The 14,665-nt window shown below is 46.5% G+C and overlaps 1 long non-coding RNA gene across 1 annotated transcript; it reads right to left on the bottom strand.

The window, feature by feature from the left end:
• Nucleotides 1-10,906: 10,906 nt before the first annotated feature.
• On the bottom strand, nt 10,907-13,297 carry LOC143934539 (uncharacterized). The gene is made up of 2 exons (XR_013263288.1): nt 11,805-13,297; nt 10,907-11,745 (listed from the first exon to the last, which is right to left on the bottom strand). It is a non-coding gene; the product is annotated as an uncharacterized LOC143934539 (long non-coding RNA).
• Between the last annotated feature and the right edge of the window lie 1,368 nt (nt 13,298-14,665).

The following is a 14,665-nucleotide window of genomic DNA, read 5'->3' as shown; positions in this document are numbered from 1 at the left end:
GGGAGCTAGTGGCTCCCAGTGCTTCCTAGAGAACTCGGAGACACTCTGGAACTGCTGACACTTTTGGGGTGCTCCGACACACGTTGCGCCCACCCCACCCAGCTGGGAGTGTCTCCGAGTAGAGCCGGGACCACTGGCCACATACGATAATATATATACACCAGCAGCTTGAGTCCTGCTTGTCTTGCAAGACGGTGCTCGCATATCAAGTCAGGTTTCCTTTTTAAATATAGCTCGTCCTGCAAAACGCTCGCATACCACATTACTCGCCAACTGAGGTATCACTGTGTGTGTATGTATATGTATGTGTGTGTGTATATATGTGTATATATATATATATATATATATATATATATATATATATATATATATATATATATATATATATATATATATATATATATATATATAATGGGCTGTGGAGATTAAAAATAATTCCTCGATTAAATTTTTTGATCGATCAAAATTCTTTTGATCGGTACTCACCTCTCCGCCAGCTTCAGGGAGTTCCGTTTGAGATCCGGTGACGTCACGGACATCGACGTCACTGGACTCCTCTCCCCTTCACCAAGTGCCTCCGTCTGCTAATGAAGGGAAGGGGGGAGGAGTCCGGTGACATCGAAGTTCTGATTGAACGTAATGCGTACAGGGAGGAGCTACGAATGACGTCACCCGCTTCTGCCCTATGGAACTTACACGATTGTCAGCTTTACATGCTGTTTTTATCCTCTTTATGTAGTTTGTGTTTGAATAACAAAAATGAAATCTTATACTTAAGCGGTGAGCACTTACCATATTTGCCGGCGTATAAGACGACCTTTTACACTTAAAAAAACTGGCCGAAAATCGGGGGTCGTCTTATACGCCGGATCAGCCCCTCCGATGCCTGCTGAAGGTTCGGTAGTACTGTATTTAGCTTCGGCTACATACAGTATATACCGCTGAGCCAATCCCAGCGAGCGATGTATTCAAATGAATACAGAGCCTGCTCGGATTGGAGTAACAACCTCTGCCAATTCGAGCAGGCTACTCTGTAGCCTGCTCGAATTGGCTTTGAGAGTCAGAGAGGCGCGGGCTGATGATGATACAGCCTCTGCCAATCCAAGCAGGCTTTGTATTCATTAATAGAATACATCGCTCGCCGTGATTGGTTCCAGCAAAAGCAGGAAGAAGGATATGACGCCAGCTCCTGCTCCAGCAAGAAGGACGGAATATCAAGCGTCGGAAGCCTTGGAAGGGGGTCGTCTTATACGGTAAGTACAAGAAAAAATGTTTAAACAACAGTAAGATTAGGGGGTCGTCTTATATGCCCGTTCGTCTTATACACCGGCATATACGGTAGATCTTTTCTACCCATGACCCGGCGTCCTTGCTGAGATCTAAGGAGACGTGAGAGAAGTTTATGGTCCGTGTTAACCCTTTTGATACCCGCTTGCATGACCACCTGTTTGCACAGGGGTCCATGCCATAAGGTGAGAGTGATTAGTTAGACCGGAGGTGGAGGGATTGTCACGCTACTGTGGAAAAAAAATTACTTACGTCAGTGCTACAGTTTGAATTGAAAACGTATTTGTGTGAACTGTGAAGCTAAGTCATGGATTGTGGAAACTAACTAGTGTCTGGTGATTGTATATAGCAGTGATGGCGAACCTCAGCACCCCAGATGTTTTGGAACTACATTTCCCATGATGCTCCTGCACTCTGCAGTGTAGTTAAGAATCATGGGAAATGTAGTTCCAAAACATCTGGGGTGCCAAGGTTCGCCATCACTGGTATATAGTGTATACCACATTTACCACTGACTAATGCAGAGTTGCAATGCAAGGAGATCAGCTAAAAGTAGTTGGATCTGTATGTGCATTATAATTAATCGAAATTAGTCGATTAATCGATTAAAAAAAAAAAAAAAACGATTAATCGAACACGAAAGTTTTAATCAGTAACAGCCCCAATATATATGTGTGTGTGTGTGTGTGTGTGTGTGTGTGTGTGTGTGTGTGTGTATATATATATATATATATATATATATATATATATATATATATATATATATATATATATATATATATATATAGCAGAGACCATAGAGAATAAAATGGTGGTTGTTGCAATATTTTATGTCACACGGTATTTGCTCAGCGGTATTTCAAAGGCAATTTGTTTGGAAAAAAAAAATAGACTTGCAGGTAATTGCTGGGGTTCCTGCATATGATCCTACACAGGCCCCATTCTGAAGTATTAAACATAAAACGATTGTGCCTTTATTCCTCATATTGTGCTTCTCTTTTAATAAGACGTGTCATGACATGCATGTCTATGAATCACACATTACGTATTTTCTACTATATATCGTGTGAATTATTAGCCCCGGGATAAGACCTTTTATTTTCTTAGAAATCAGAAGCTGAAGGTTACCGAGCCTGGACCTGCAGACCTGTATGTAAAGGGAAACTGTCTTTCCTTGAACAGCCGCCCATCTCCGTAGGCTGCTGTGGCACGATTGCCAGAAGCCATGCAGGTTTCCAGTGAAGAGCACATTGCATGCCGGTTCTGGAACTGGCAATTTGTAATAATTGAGCATGGACCCTTCCCATGTTAAACCGTTTCAGACCCTGGTTATTTCCCGTGTCATTTGACATCACAGTCCTGTATAGTTTAGGTGGTCTGTATAATAAGTCCTTAACTTTTCTTGTCTACCATAAAACAACTTCTCAGTGTAAATATTTGAAAATGTACCTATAATAACTGCTTTAGTATGAGATTTCACCTCCACTTTGGTGGTAAATAAATGCGTTCGAATGTTTGTAGACCGTAGCACAGAACCCATAGGTCTCCCTTCACAAGTACTGCCAGGATTTTCAGCTTTGTGTGTAGTGTCATTTTATTTTAAAGAGGTTCCCCCTGTAAAGAAAAACTGCGTCCACGTACAGACAGTCCTCTACTCATTCTAGAATGAAAGGGGATCTGTGACGGCACCTTCCTTAACAGCCATTCATCTCATAGTGACTGCTTCCATGTAAGGGCTCAGACCACACAAAGCCCTCTGCTCCTCTTTGGGGAAAAAAGGAACATTACAGGCCAGCAGTCTGAAGGATAAGAGCTGGTATCTGGTCAGTATGGATTTCTTTATAAGACTTTTCATTCACGAGGCAAAGATGAAATGTATTGCCCATTCTATATGTCATTGTTATTGGTTGGTAATCTGTTGTCACTTCCTATTTTCTTGTATGCATCTGACCTTCGCTCTGTATGTAGAAAACCAAAGGCAGCTCCTAATAAAGAGAATTATTTATCTTTTCAGAAGTGGCCGGTGTTTGTTTATTGGAGTGTTCTCTTCAGGCAAGTTCTGATTCTTCAGTGGGTTGTGTAACATCCTGGAACTCTTTAACAGATTCATTCTGATTGGTTGTTTTAACCACTTCAATATCGGGCACTTATACACCTTCCTGCCCAGACCAATTTTCAGCTTACAGCGCTCTCACACTTTGAATGATAATTGCGTGGTGGTGTGACGCTGTTCCCAAACACAATTTTTATAATTTTTTCCCCACAAATAAAGTTTTCTTTTGGTGGTATTTGAGCACCACTGCGGTTTTTACTTTTTGCGCTACGAATAAAAAAAGACCAAAAATTTTGAATAAAATAAAAGTTTTTCTTTGTTTCTGTTACAAAAGGTTGTAAATAAGTACATTTTCTCCTTCACTGATGAGGCAGTACTGATGAGGTGGCACTTATATGCAGCACTGATGGGCACTCATAGGGGGCACTTATAGGTGGCACTGATGGGCATCACTAACGGGCACTGATTGACATACCTGGTGGGCTCTAGTGGGTTTACCTGGTGGTCATGGGTATGCATCCCTGGTGGGCATCCTGGGGGGGGCCTGCACTGATAATCAGTGCAGAACCCCCCCCCCCCCCCTGTCAGGAGAGCAGCTGATCGTCTCTCATCTACTCGCATCTGTCATTGCGCGTAGAGGAAAAGCCAATGCACAGCTTTTTCTGTTTACACTGTGATCAGCTGTGATTGGACACAGCTGATTATGTGGTAAAGAGCCTACGTCATAGGCTCTTTACCTCAGTCGGAGATGCGCTGTGTCAGACTGACACACCACACCACCAATCGCTGCTCTGCATGCCCCCGTGGGTGCGGGATTGCAGCTTATCCTGCTGTACGTCATATGATACCCAGTCAGGATAACTGAACCATTTCCCAGCCACCATTTTGCTTTATGGCGGGCGGGAAGTCGTTAAAGCAGAACTTCACCCAAAAAGACAGGGGGGGGGGCAGGTACCTAGTTTTGACAAGTACCTGCTCCCACTTCCGCTCAGATCGCCTAGGCCAGGGATGCCCAACTCACTGGCCCGCAGAGCCCTCTGATGTGGCTCGCGGTCTCCTGTTCTGGGTTGGCAGGTCGACAAGCCCAGATCACGGGTTTCCAACCCGCCGTCCCCCGAGCATCAGAGTTCTAAATGGAACACAGCTGTGGAGGAACGCATTAGCTGATGCTTCCTGTATTGCGCCAGCTCCTGTCACAATTGCACCTTGCCTGGGACAGCAACAGCTTGCAGTACCTGTAACCAGGGAGATTCCTGAATGGAAGATTATTACTAAAGGTCAGATTATATTCTAAAATCAGATTGTATATATGGGCATATCTCTTCTGCAGTGGTTACCAGGCTGCTTCTAAACTGATCCGCAGATACACTGCATCAAGCCAGAGACTTCTGTTATTACCTGCGGGTTTGGTACACTTTCTGGAAGTGCACCACACCTGCTAGATATAATAGAAGTCTATGATAAAGTGCAGCTAACCCGCAGAAAAGCCACAGGTGCACTGCGCTGCACCCACGGTGCGGGTAAACTGCAGCACCTCAGTGAGAAAGCAGCCTAGGCCCCTTTCACACAATCAAGTGGCAGGTGACGTGGCAAGTGACAATCCGCAACATGTGACAGGTGATGCGACAAGAGACAATCTGCATCTGGTGGCAAGTGACAATCCGCAACGTGTGGCAAGTGACAATCCGCATCTGGTGGCAGGCGACGTGTCAAGTAACACGCTCAGGGCTCCCACTGTTTCTGCATTATGGTGAGTTGAACTATTTAATTTTATATAACAATGTAATGATAGAAATAATGCACTTCAATCGTCCTGACACCATAACAACCATGGTGCCGTGATGATTGAAGCGCCAACACCAGCCATTTCCCCGATAAATTGCCTGCAAAAAAAAATGTATTTTCTGGCAGTGCCCCTCCCGAGACTAGACTCTGGATCCGCTCCTGGGTTCAACCAATATCTGTGAGCCGGAAGAGAAAACTGTAAGTGTGGATGTACTTTTAATTACCCGTTGCAGCGCATTTTTAATGGTAGGTTATGGTTCTACTTTAATTTTAAAAGGGGGCCCCCTAGAGGTGGCTTGGAGTGACTCAATCAGCAGAGGATGAAAAGCGTTGTCTTAAAATTAGACTAATGTGGGTCTTAAGAAGTCTGCAGGGGCGAGAGCAGATAAAGGATCTGCACTGGAAAGTCTAATCCTTTGAAATGCAATTCTGTTATATTGATCTAAATTGGAATTCTTTGACTACAGATCTAGGAATGGTTGTGTTGGCTGATCAGAGCTGTAACATGGTGCATCCCCCTGCAATATCCTACATGCCTGCAGTTCTCACCAGGACCTGATATGCTTGACAGAGATGGCTGTGACAAAATTATATCTCCAGAGATAACTAATAGCAAGGTGTGAATTGGCTTGAAATAAAAATGTTACACATTTCAAACCATTTTTTTTTTTTTTTACATTTTTTAGGTCTAGCAGTCCTAGAGATCTGAATAAACCAGCCATAGGTGATAGCTACCATGTCCTGCTTGTTTGAGAAGTTAGGAATCAAAGTGCCACCATAATATGCCCAGTAGTAGTAGGGCTTCCATGACTACCTTGGGTTGTGATAAGGATGACTATTTAGGAATTGAAGCTCCACCTGGTAAATTTCAAGTCCAAACACCAGTTTACTCCAATGGTTAAATGTTTTAAAGTCAAAGCGTTTCAGGGAGAGATTTCCCCCACCCCCCTTCATCAGGGTCGTAAAGCTGAATCCCAAGTATGGATATTTTTACATAGTTACATTGGTGTAGCTTGGACCAATGTTAGTATGCATGAGCCATACCTGGTCAACCACCTTGGATACAAAATGACTGTAGTAGGCACTGCTACTACAGTGATTGCCGGTTTCTTCCAGGCCTGGAGCCACGTGTCTGCCCTGTTTGTGGATATCAGGATGTCACTTGCTCAGCACAGGCATCATTCAGAGAACACTCTGCACCCCCATCTCATTCAATTGGAGAATGCTTTGCAAACATTGATAAAATGTGAAGTGTTCCCCTGAATGGCGGCCATGAAGAGCAAAGAACCTCCTCACAAGACCCAGAAGCCAGCAGCTTTGCCTAATAAAATGATTTCCAGCTTCCAAATGGATCTCCCAGGTGTGGCGCATACATAGTTAGACCCCTTTCACACCAGGGCGTTTTGCAGGCGCTATAGCGTTAGAAATAGCGCCTGCAAACCGCCCTAAAGAAGCTGCACCATTGTGTGTAGTGTGAAAGCTTGAGGGCTTTCACACTACAGCGGTGCGCTGGCAGGACGTCAGGGAAAAGTCCTGCCAGCAGCTTCTTTGGAGCGGTGAAGGAGCGGTGTGTTTACCGCTGCTCCCCATTGAAAGCAATGGGGCAGCGCTGTAATACCGCCGGCAAAGTGCCGCTATTGCGGCGTATTGCCGGCGGTTTTAACCCTTTCTCGGCTGCTAGCGGGGGGTAAAAGCGACCCGCTAGCGGCCGAAATGCGCCGCAAATCAGGGCGGTAAAATGCCGCAAAAAATAGCGGAGTTTTACCACCCACGCTATGGGCGGTGTGGTGTGAAAGGGGTCTTGGGGCCAGATCTAGCCTGTCTGATGTGGGGGTGCAGTAAAAAATGTCAGGGGGGCAGAGGATGGGAGGTCGGCAGCGAAAAGTACAGGGGGGGATCAGCAGGGCAGAAGATAAGATCAGTGGGACAGAGTACCAGAGCTATTCATTTTTAGGGGAGTGCACAGGAATTCGTAAAGCAGTGTACTGGGAATCAGCAGTGACAGTGAGAGGGCTCGCTGCTGGCAGGGCAGAGGACAGCGCTCGCTGCTGGCAGGGCAGAGGACAGCGCTCGCTGCTGGCAGGGCAGAGGACAGCGCTCGCTGCTGGCAGGGCAGAGGATGGGAAGCCAGCAGGGAAAAGTACATAGTGTCAGCAGGGCAGAGGATAGGATCAGCAGTTTGTTGGCCAGTGTACCGGGGCTATTAAGACAGCATACAGGGGTCAGCTGGGAAGTGTACAGTTGGTCAGCAGAGAAGTGCACAGAAATTGTTAAGGCAGTGTTCTGGAAAACAGCAGGGCCGAGGGCAGCGGGTCGCGTCCGGCAGAGCCGAGGGCAGGGGGTCGCGTCCGGCAGGGCCGAGGGCAGGGGGTCGCGTCCGGCAGGGCCGAGGGCAGGGGGGTCGCGTCCGGCAGGGCCGAGGGCAGGGGGGTCGCGTCCGGCAGGGCCGAGGGCAGGGGGGTCGCGTCCGGCAGGGCCGAGGGCAGGGGGGTCGCGTCCGGCAGGGCCGAGGGCAGGGGGGTCGCGTCTGGCAGGGCCCTCAGCATAGCTCCCATTCCTACACTGTATATACACAGCCTGAGTACAGGCAGCAAGATCTCCTCCTCGGCTCTTCTGCACACAGCTGAAATCCAATTCTCTTTCACACAGCTATGATCTGCACTGTGTGTACTTGGTGACTATGTTGCACTTCTGATCTGTGAAATTTCCAGGTCAGAGTGGCTGTAGTCACCAGCCACACACAGATCGTAGCTGTGTGAAAGAGAATGGGATTTCAGCAGTGTGCAGAAGAGGCGAGGAGGAGATCTTGCTGCCTGCGCTCAGGCTGTGTATGTACAGTGTAGGGATGGGAGACGGCTGGGTACAGCGTAAGGTGTGGAGGGGGGTGGGGGGGGGGGTTGTGTGTGGGAAGCTCTGGGGGACGCAACTTAAATATACCTCTGGGGGGGCCCCAGCACCCTCTTAGATCTGGCAATGCTTACATTGGTCCAAGCTGGGCCAAACTAACTGTACAAAGATACCCATACCTGGAATTAAGCTTTAAAAAGAATTAAACCGTGTTCGTGTATGGCCACCATTACAGTTTAAGAGCCGTCATTTCTGTCTCCCCGAACCCTAAATCTTGATAAAGAATGAACAAATCCCATTGCACACAAAGGAGAACAATCTTATTTCTTTATTACATGACATAGAAAAAACAAATCACGACAAAAAATACATTTTGTTCTCCCATCAATATTACATCTTACAAAGAATGTATGTACAATCAAGTATGGACTACAGAGTACTAATACTGCCCGTTCCAAGCATCAGAATTACCTGCACAACCTGAACAAAGAAATGTATCTTAAAGCAATAAAGTGCTTTAAAATGCAACTGCATCGAACGCTCGTCCATGAGTAAACACTGGGGTGGCCCCGGCCCACCAGGACAGGTGGGCGAGTTAATTAGAATTGGTGGAGGGGGGGGGGGGTTACTCATTCATGTCCCGGCCCACCAGGATAGGTGGGTGAGTTAATGAGAATGGGGGAGGGGGGTTATTCATTCATGTCCCGGCCCACCAGGACAGGTGGGTGATATAATTAGAATGGTGGGGGGGGGGTTTACTCATTCATGTCCCGGCCCACCAGGACAGGTGGGTGATATAATTAGAATGGTGGGGGGGGGTTTACTCATTCATGTCCCGGCCCACCAGGACAGGTGGGTGATATAATTAGAATGGTGGGGGGGGGTTTACTCATTCATGTCCCGGCCCACTAGGACAGGGGGGGTGATATAATTAGAATGGTGGGGGGGTTTACTCATTCATGTCCCGGCCCACTAAGACAGGGGGGGTGAGCTATATAGAATAGTGGTGGGGGTTTACTCATTTATGTCCCGGCCCACCAGGATGTGGGATGAGTTAATAAGAATGGTGGAGGGGATTTACTCATTCATGTCCCGGCCCACTAAGACAGGCGAGTGAGTTATATTGAATAGTGGAGGGGGTTTACTCATTCATGTTCCGGCCCACCAAGATAGCCAGGGGGCAGGGTGATATAATTAGAATGGTGGGGGGGGGGGGTTACTCATTCATGTCCCGGCCCACTAAGACAGGGGGGTGAGTTATATAGAATAGTGGTGGGGGTTTACTCATTTATGTCCCGGCCCACCAGGACGTGGGGTGAGTTAGAATGGTGGAGGGGGGGTTACTCATTCATGTCCCGGCCCACCAAGATAGCCAGGGGGCAGGGTGAGTTAATTAGAATGGTGGAGGGGGGGGTTACTCATTCATGTCCCGGCCCACCAGGATAGGGGGATGAGTTAATTAGAATGGGGGTTATTCATGTCCTGGCCCACCGGGATATCTGGGGGATTTAGTTAATTGGAATGGTGGAGGGGGGTAAACTCATTTTGTGTTTAAATATAATATTGCTTTAACATTTTCTCTAGACTCTATGAAACATGAATGTGTCACCCTTAGAATTTGGTGTTGGGGGGCTGCTGGATGGGTAAGTGAATTTTCAAATTTGATCACACACTGACATGGAATCCATAAGTCAAAGTGTCCTTGTCCCTATAATTCAGTTATCCCGGAAAGGAACAAAAATACATTTCCTGCCACCTGCTTCGCCGAACTCCGTTCATAATAAACCAACACAGGAGACAATCTCCCCAGTCCCCTGCAGCCCTCTCAATGGTTTCTCCCGATCCCTCCCCCTGCAGCTTTCAATGGTTCCTCCTGAGCTCCACATGATTGTATTCTGTACAATGTGGAGGTCAGAGGGAGGAGCCAGGGAAGGTGCGTTGGGTGGGGGGCGTGCCCAGGCAATTAACACTCCCCGCAATCTCGGTTACCCTTTTCGGGCTTCTGTAGAAAATTTCTCAGCATCCGCGTTCTGCGGCACGGGCAGCAGGAAAGGTATTTACAGACTTATTTTGCAGGCATGGATTATTTTAAGATCTTTGCTAACTGCACTTTTGTTGAAAAAAAAATAATAAATTCCCTCTGGGTGATCTCTGTACATTGCAGGGGTTTTACCAAACTTTGTTGCAGATTCCTCCCTTTTTGATATTCTGAAGAGTTAGCGGTTTGTTTCTCCGTGTCCATGTGGAAAGTGAATGGGAGTGACTTTATAATTATCAATCAGCTGCTGCACCTGCAGGGCTCTGAGCAAAGAAGCAAGGTGTGCATGCCTTTTCCTTTCGGAGTATCTCACCAAAAGTGACTGCAAGGGATACCAAAAATCTGACTTAGGGGAGACTTCTGGGCAAATCAGTGAGCCAATTGCACAAGCAGGAAATTACATTTATGAGTGGGGGGGGGGGACACGCCTCCAGGTTGCCATTTTGCATTTTAGAGAAAATTACGACTGTAGATTGAAATGGAAAGGTAATTTTTCATAACATTCAATTACAATACGACTTGCATAGGTGCGCGCAGCCTATTGCATTAGGGTGTACACTCCAAAGACAAACACACAGTACCGACCGCTCACTGTGTTCATTCAGAAAAGGAAGGGGCCGGTAAATTACATATTTTACATGCCCCTTACCCCACTCATTATAATACATACCCCTGTGTGTGCCCACAGCAGCAGCAGCCGGCGGGAGAAAAGAGGAAGGAAGCCGGCAGTGCTGAGGGGGAAGCCTGGGCAGAAGTATGGTGAATCTGCGCTGCACAGGGTGGTTAGGGTGGGCCCAGGCACACCTGGCAAACCCTGTGCGCACGCCTATGATGAGTTGTATAGCAATCATATACACTATGTTCATTTTATTTATTTTTTTGGCTATTCCCCCCCCCCCCCCCCCACAAAATTGGAGTTAACCCTTAATTACTTTCCAAGCCACTAACCTGGAATAAGAAATGGAGATCAGAACATAGCCACTGATAACTAATGCGGTACCTGATCTGCACTATAATACAGAAAGTCACCACTAAAATAAGTATGCACCTGCCTCTGCTTTGTAGTATAATAATCATAAAGACAGGAGCCCAAGGGTCAAACATCTCTCCAACGACGCTTCTAGAAGCACTTTATCGAAGTTCCTTAAAGCCCAGTTGAAGTCACCAAAATAGATATGCAGCAAACCATACACTGTACTAACAGCCTCGATTTTTAACCACTTGAGACCCGCGCTATAGCCGAATGGCGGCTACAGCGCGGATCTCCTTTTCCGGGACTACGTCTATTGACGTAGTCCCGTGCACGAGCGGCCTGAGGGGTGCGCGGCGCGCTCTGTGATCGGCGAGTCTACGAGACTCGCCTGATCACCGATCCGTGCAAGGGGTCGATCCCGACCCCTTATCACGTGATCAGCTGTCAGCCAATGACAGCTGATCATGTGATATAACGGAGCCGGTAATCAGCTATTATTCCTCCTCGCGCTGACGGCGCGAGGAGAAAAAAAAAAAAGCCGATCACCGGCGGCTGTGATCGGGACATCAGTCCCGATCAGGGCCAGCTTACCAGTGACCACCTGCCCCCCTCAGGAATCAATAAGTGCCACCCAGCAGTGCCCACAGTGCCACTCAGCAGTGCCCACAGTGCCACTCAGCAGTGCCCACAGTCTGCCTCAACAAAGGTGCTGCACCCCAGTGCCACATATCCGTGCCCAGCAGTGCCACCCATCAGTGCCACCTATCAGTGCCCATCAGTCCCATCTATCAGTGGTACCTATCAGTGCCCCTTAGTGCCACCCATCCGTGCCATCTTATCTGTGCCCGTCTTTGCCCATCAGTGCCGCCTTATCTGTGCCCATCGATGCCGCCTTATCTGTGCCTATTAGTGCCGCCTTAACTATGCCTATCAGTGCCCACCAGTGCAGCCTATCAGTGCCGCCTCATCAGCGCACTTCAATGAAGGAGAAAAATGACCTGTTTGCAAAATTTTATAACAAACTATTAAACATGATTTTATTTTTTTTTTGCATCTTTTTTGTTTGTTTAGCAAAAAATAAAACTCCCAGCTGTAATTAAATACCACCAAAAGAAAGCTCTATTTGTGGGAAAAAAAATGATAAAAATTTCATTTGGGTACAGTGTTGTATGACCGCGCAATTGTCATTCAAAGTGCATCAGCGCTGAAAGCTGAAAATTGGTCTGGGACTGAGGGGGGTTTAAGTGCCCAGTAAGCAAGTGATTAATAGTCTTATTCCCACTTTCTGACTATAGCAGTTGTGCCATGTGCTTATATATATATGACTGCTCAGTCCAAGTAGCACCAGCGTTTGACCACCTTGCCTGGTGTACTATGCAATCTAATAGACCCGGTCAGACACCCCCCCCCCCCCCCGTATTCCTCTGCACTACAAGTCTATGATGAGGGGTGTGGCCATTACCCAGCTACCCTGTTTCCCCGAAAATAAGACCTAGCGTGATTGTTGGTGATGGCTGCAATATAAGCCCTAGCCCCCCCCCCCCAAATAAGCCCTAGTTAAAGTCCTTGTAGGTCTTATTTTCAGGGTAGGGCTTATTTTCGGGGGAAACAAGGTAGAGCTTATATTGCAGCCATCACCGACAATCACGCTAGGTCTTATTTTCAGGGGAAACAGGGTATGTCAGCATAAAGCCCTGGAGGTGGAGACATGTCCTCCTAAGAGAAGGTGGTATGTTAAAGGGAAACTCCACTTTAATGGGGGAAAACATATCAAATGAAAAAAAATTATATAGCATATATAATTGCTACACAAGTCCTATTGTAATTGAATCTAATTAAAAATGACCTTTCCGTTTTCATCTGCGCGCTTTAATTTGCTCTAAAATGCAATATGGCCACCTGGAGGGGTTCTGCACATAGCAGTAGTTCTCAACCTCAGTCCAAAAAAAAAAGTACAATACAAATTGGTCAATGTATTAACATTTGGAAAATCATCCCATACAGTTCCTATTCGGCATGGTTTAGGCAAGGTCCTGACATGTTTCGCCCTCTTGGGCTTCTTCAGGAGATATATTTGTCCATTGCGAGTTATGCCATTCTATCAACATATAACATAACTATACATAATAATACCACCAACATAGTACATTTAGGACATGTCACTTACAAGCTTACCCCATATAGTCTATTACTTCAAAAGAAGAAGCACTGCAAGGTTTAATGATGGCAAATCAATTTCAAGCTTCCTTCTTTCCAAGTAATAGACTATCTGGGGTAAGCTTGTACGTGAAATGTACTATGTTGGTGGTATTATTATGTACAGTGGTGTGAAAAAGTGTTTGCCCCCTTCCTCATTTCCTGTTCCTTTGCATGTTTGTCACACTTAAGTGTTTCGGAACATCAAACCAATTTAAACAATAGTCAAGGACAACACAAGTAAACACAAAATGCAATTTGTAAATGAAGGTGTTTATTATTAAAGGTGAAAAAAAATCCAAACCATCATGGCCCTGTGTGAAAAAGTGATTGCCCCCTAAACCTAATAACTGGTTGGGCCACCCTTAGCAGCAACAACTGCAACCAAGCGTTTGCGATAACGTGCAATGAGGCTTTTACAGCGTCCTGGAGGAATTTTGGCCGACTCATCTTTGCAGAATTGTCCTAATTCAGTTACATTAGAGGGTTTTCGAGCATGAACGGCCTTTTTAAGGTCATACCACAACATCTCAATAGGATTCAGGTCAGGACTTTGGCTAGGCCACTCCAAAGTCTTCATTTTGTTTTTCTTCAGCCATTCGGTGGTGGACTTGCTGGTGTGTTTAGGATCATTGTCCTGCTGCAGAACCCAAGTTTGTTTCAGCTTGAGTACACGAACAGATGGTCGGACATTCTCCTTCAGGATCTCTTGGTAGACAGCAGAATTCATAGTTCCTTTTATCACGGCAAGTCTTCCAGGTCCTGAAGCAGCAAAACAGCCTCAGACCATCACACTACCACCACCATATTTTACTGTTGGTATAATGTTCTTTTTATGAAATGCAGTGTTCCTTCTACGCCAGATATACTTGGACACACACCTTCCAAAGAGTTCCACTTTTGTCTCATCGGTCCACAGAATGTTGTCCCAAAAGTCTTGGGGATCATCAAGATGTGTTGTGGAGAAATTGAGACGAGCTTTGATGTTCTTTTTGCTCAGCAGTGGTTTTCTCCTTGGAACTCTGCCATGCAGGCCATTTTTGCCCAGTCTTTTCCTGATGGTGGAGGCATGAACGCTGACCTTAACTGAGGCAAGTGAGGCCTGCAGTTCCTTGGACGTTGTTGTGGGGTCTTTTGTGACCTCTTGGATGAGTCGTCGCTGCGCTCTTGGGGTAATTTTGGGCGGCCGGCCACTCCTGGGAAGGTTCACCACTGTTCCATGTCTTCGCCATTTGTGGATAATGGCTCTCACTGTGGTTCGCTGGATTCCCAAAGCTTTGGAAATGGCTTTATAACCCTTTCCAGACTGATAGATCTCAATTACTTTCTTTCTCAATTGTTCCTGAATTTCTTTGGGTCTCGGCATGATGTGTAGCTTTTAAGGATCTTCTGGTGGACCTTACTGTGTCAAGCAGCTCCTATTTAAGTGATGCCTTGATTGTGAACAGGTGTGGCAATAATCAGGCCTGGGTGTGGCTAGAGAAAT

The sequence above is a fragment of the Lithobates pipiens genome, unplaced genomic scaffold (assembly GCF_037356315.1).
Source record: "Lithobates pipiens isolate NorthernLeopardFrog02 unplaced genomic scaffold, aLitPip1_a1.2 Scaffold_27, whole genome shotgun sequence".
NCBI classification, from domain to species: Eukaryota; Metazoa; Chordata; class Amphibia; order Anura; family Ranidae; genus Lithobates; species Lithobates pipiens.
Note: the sequence above shows the minus strand (reverse complement) of the source record. Positions and strands in the feature narration are given on the sequence as shown.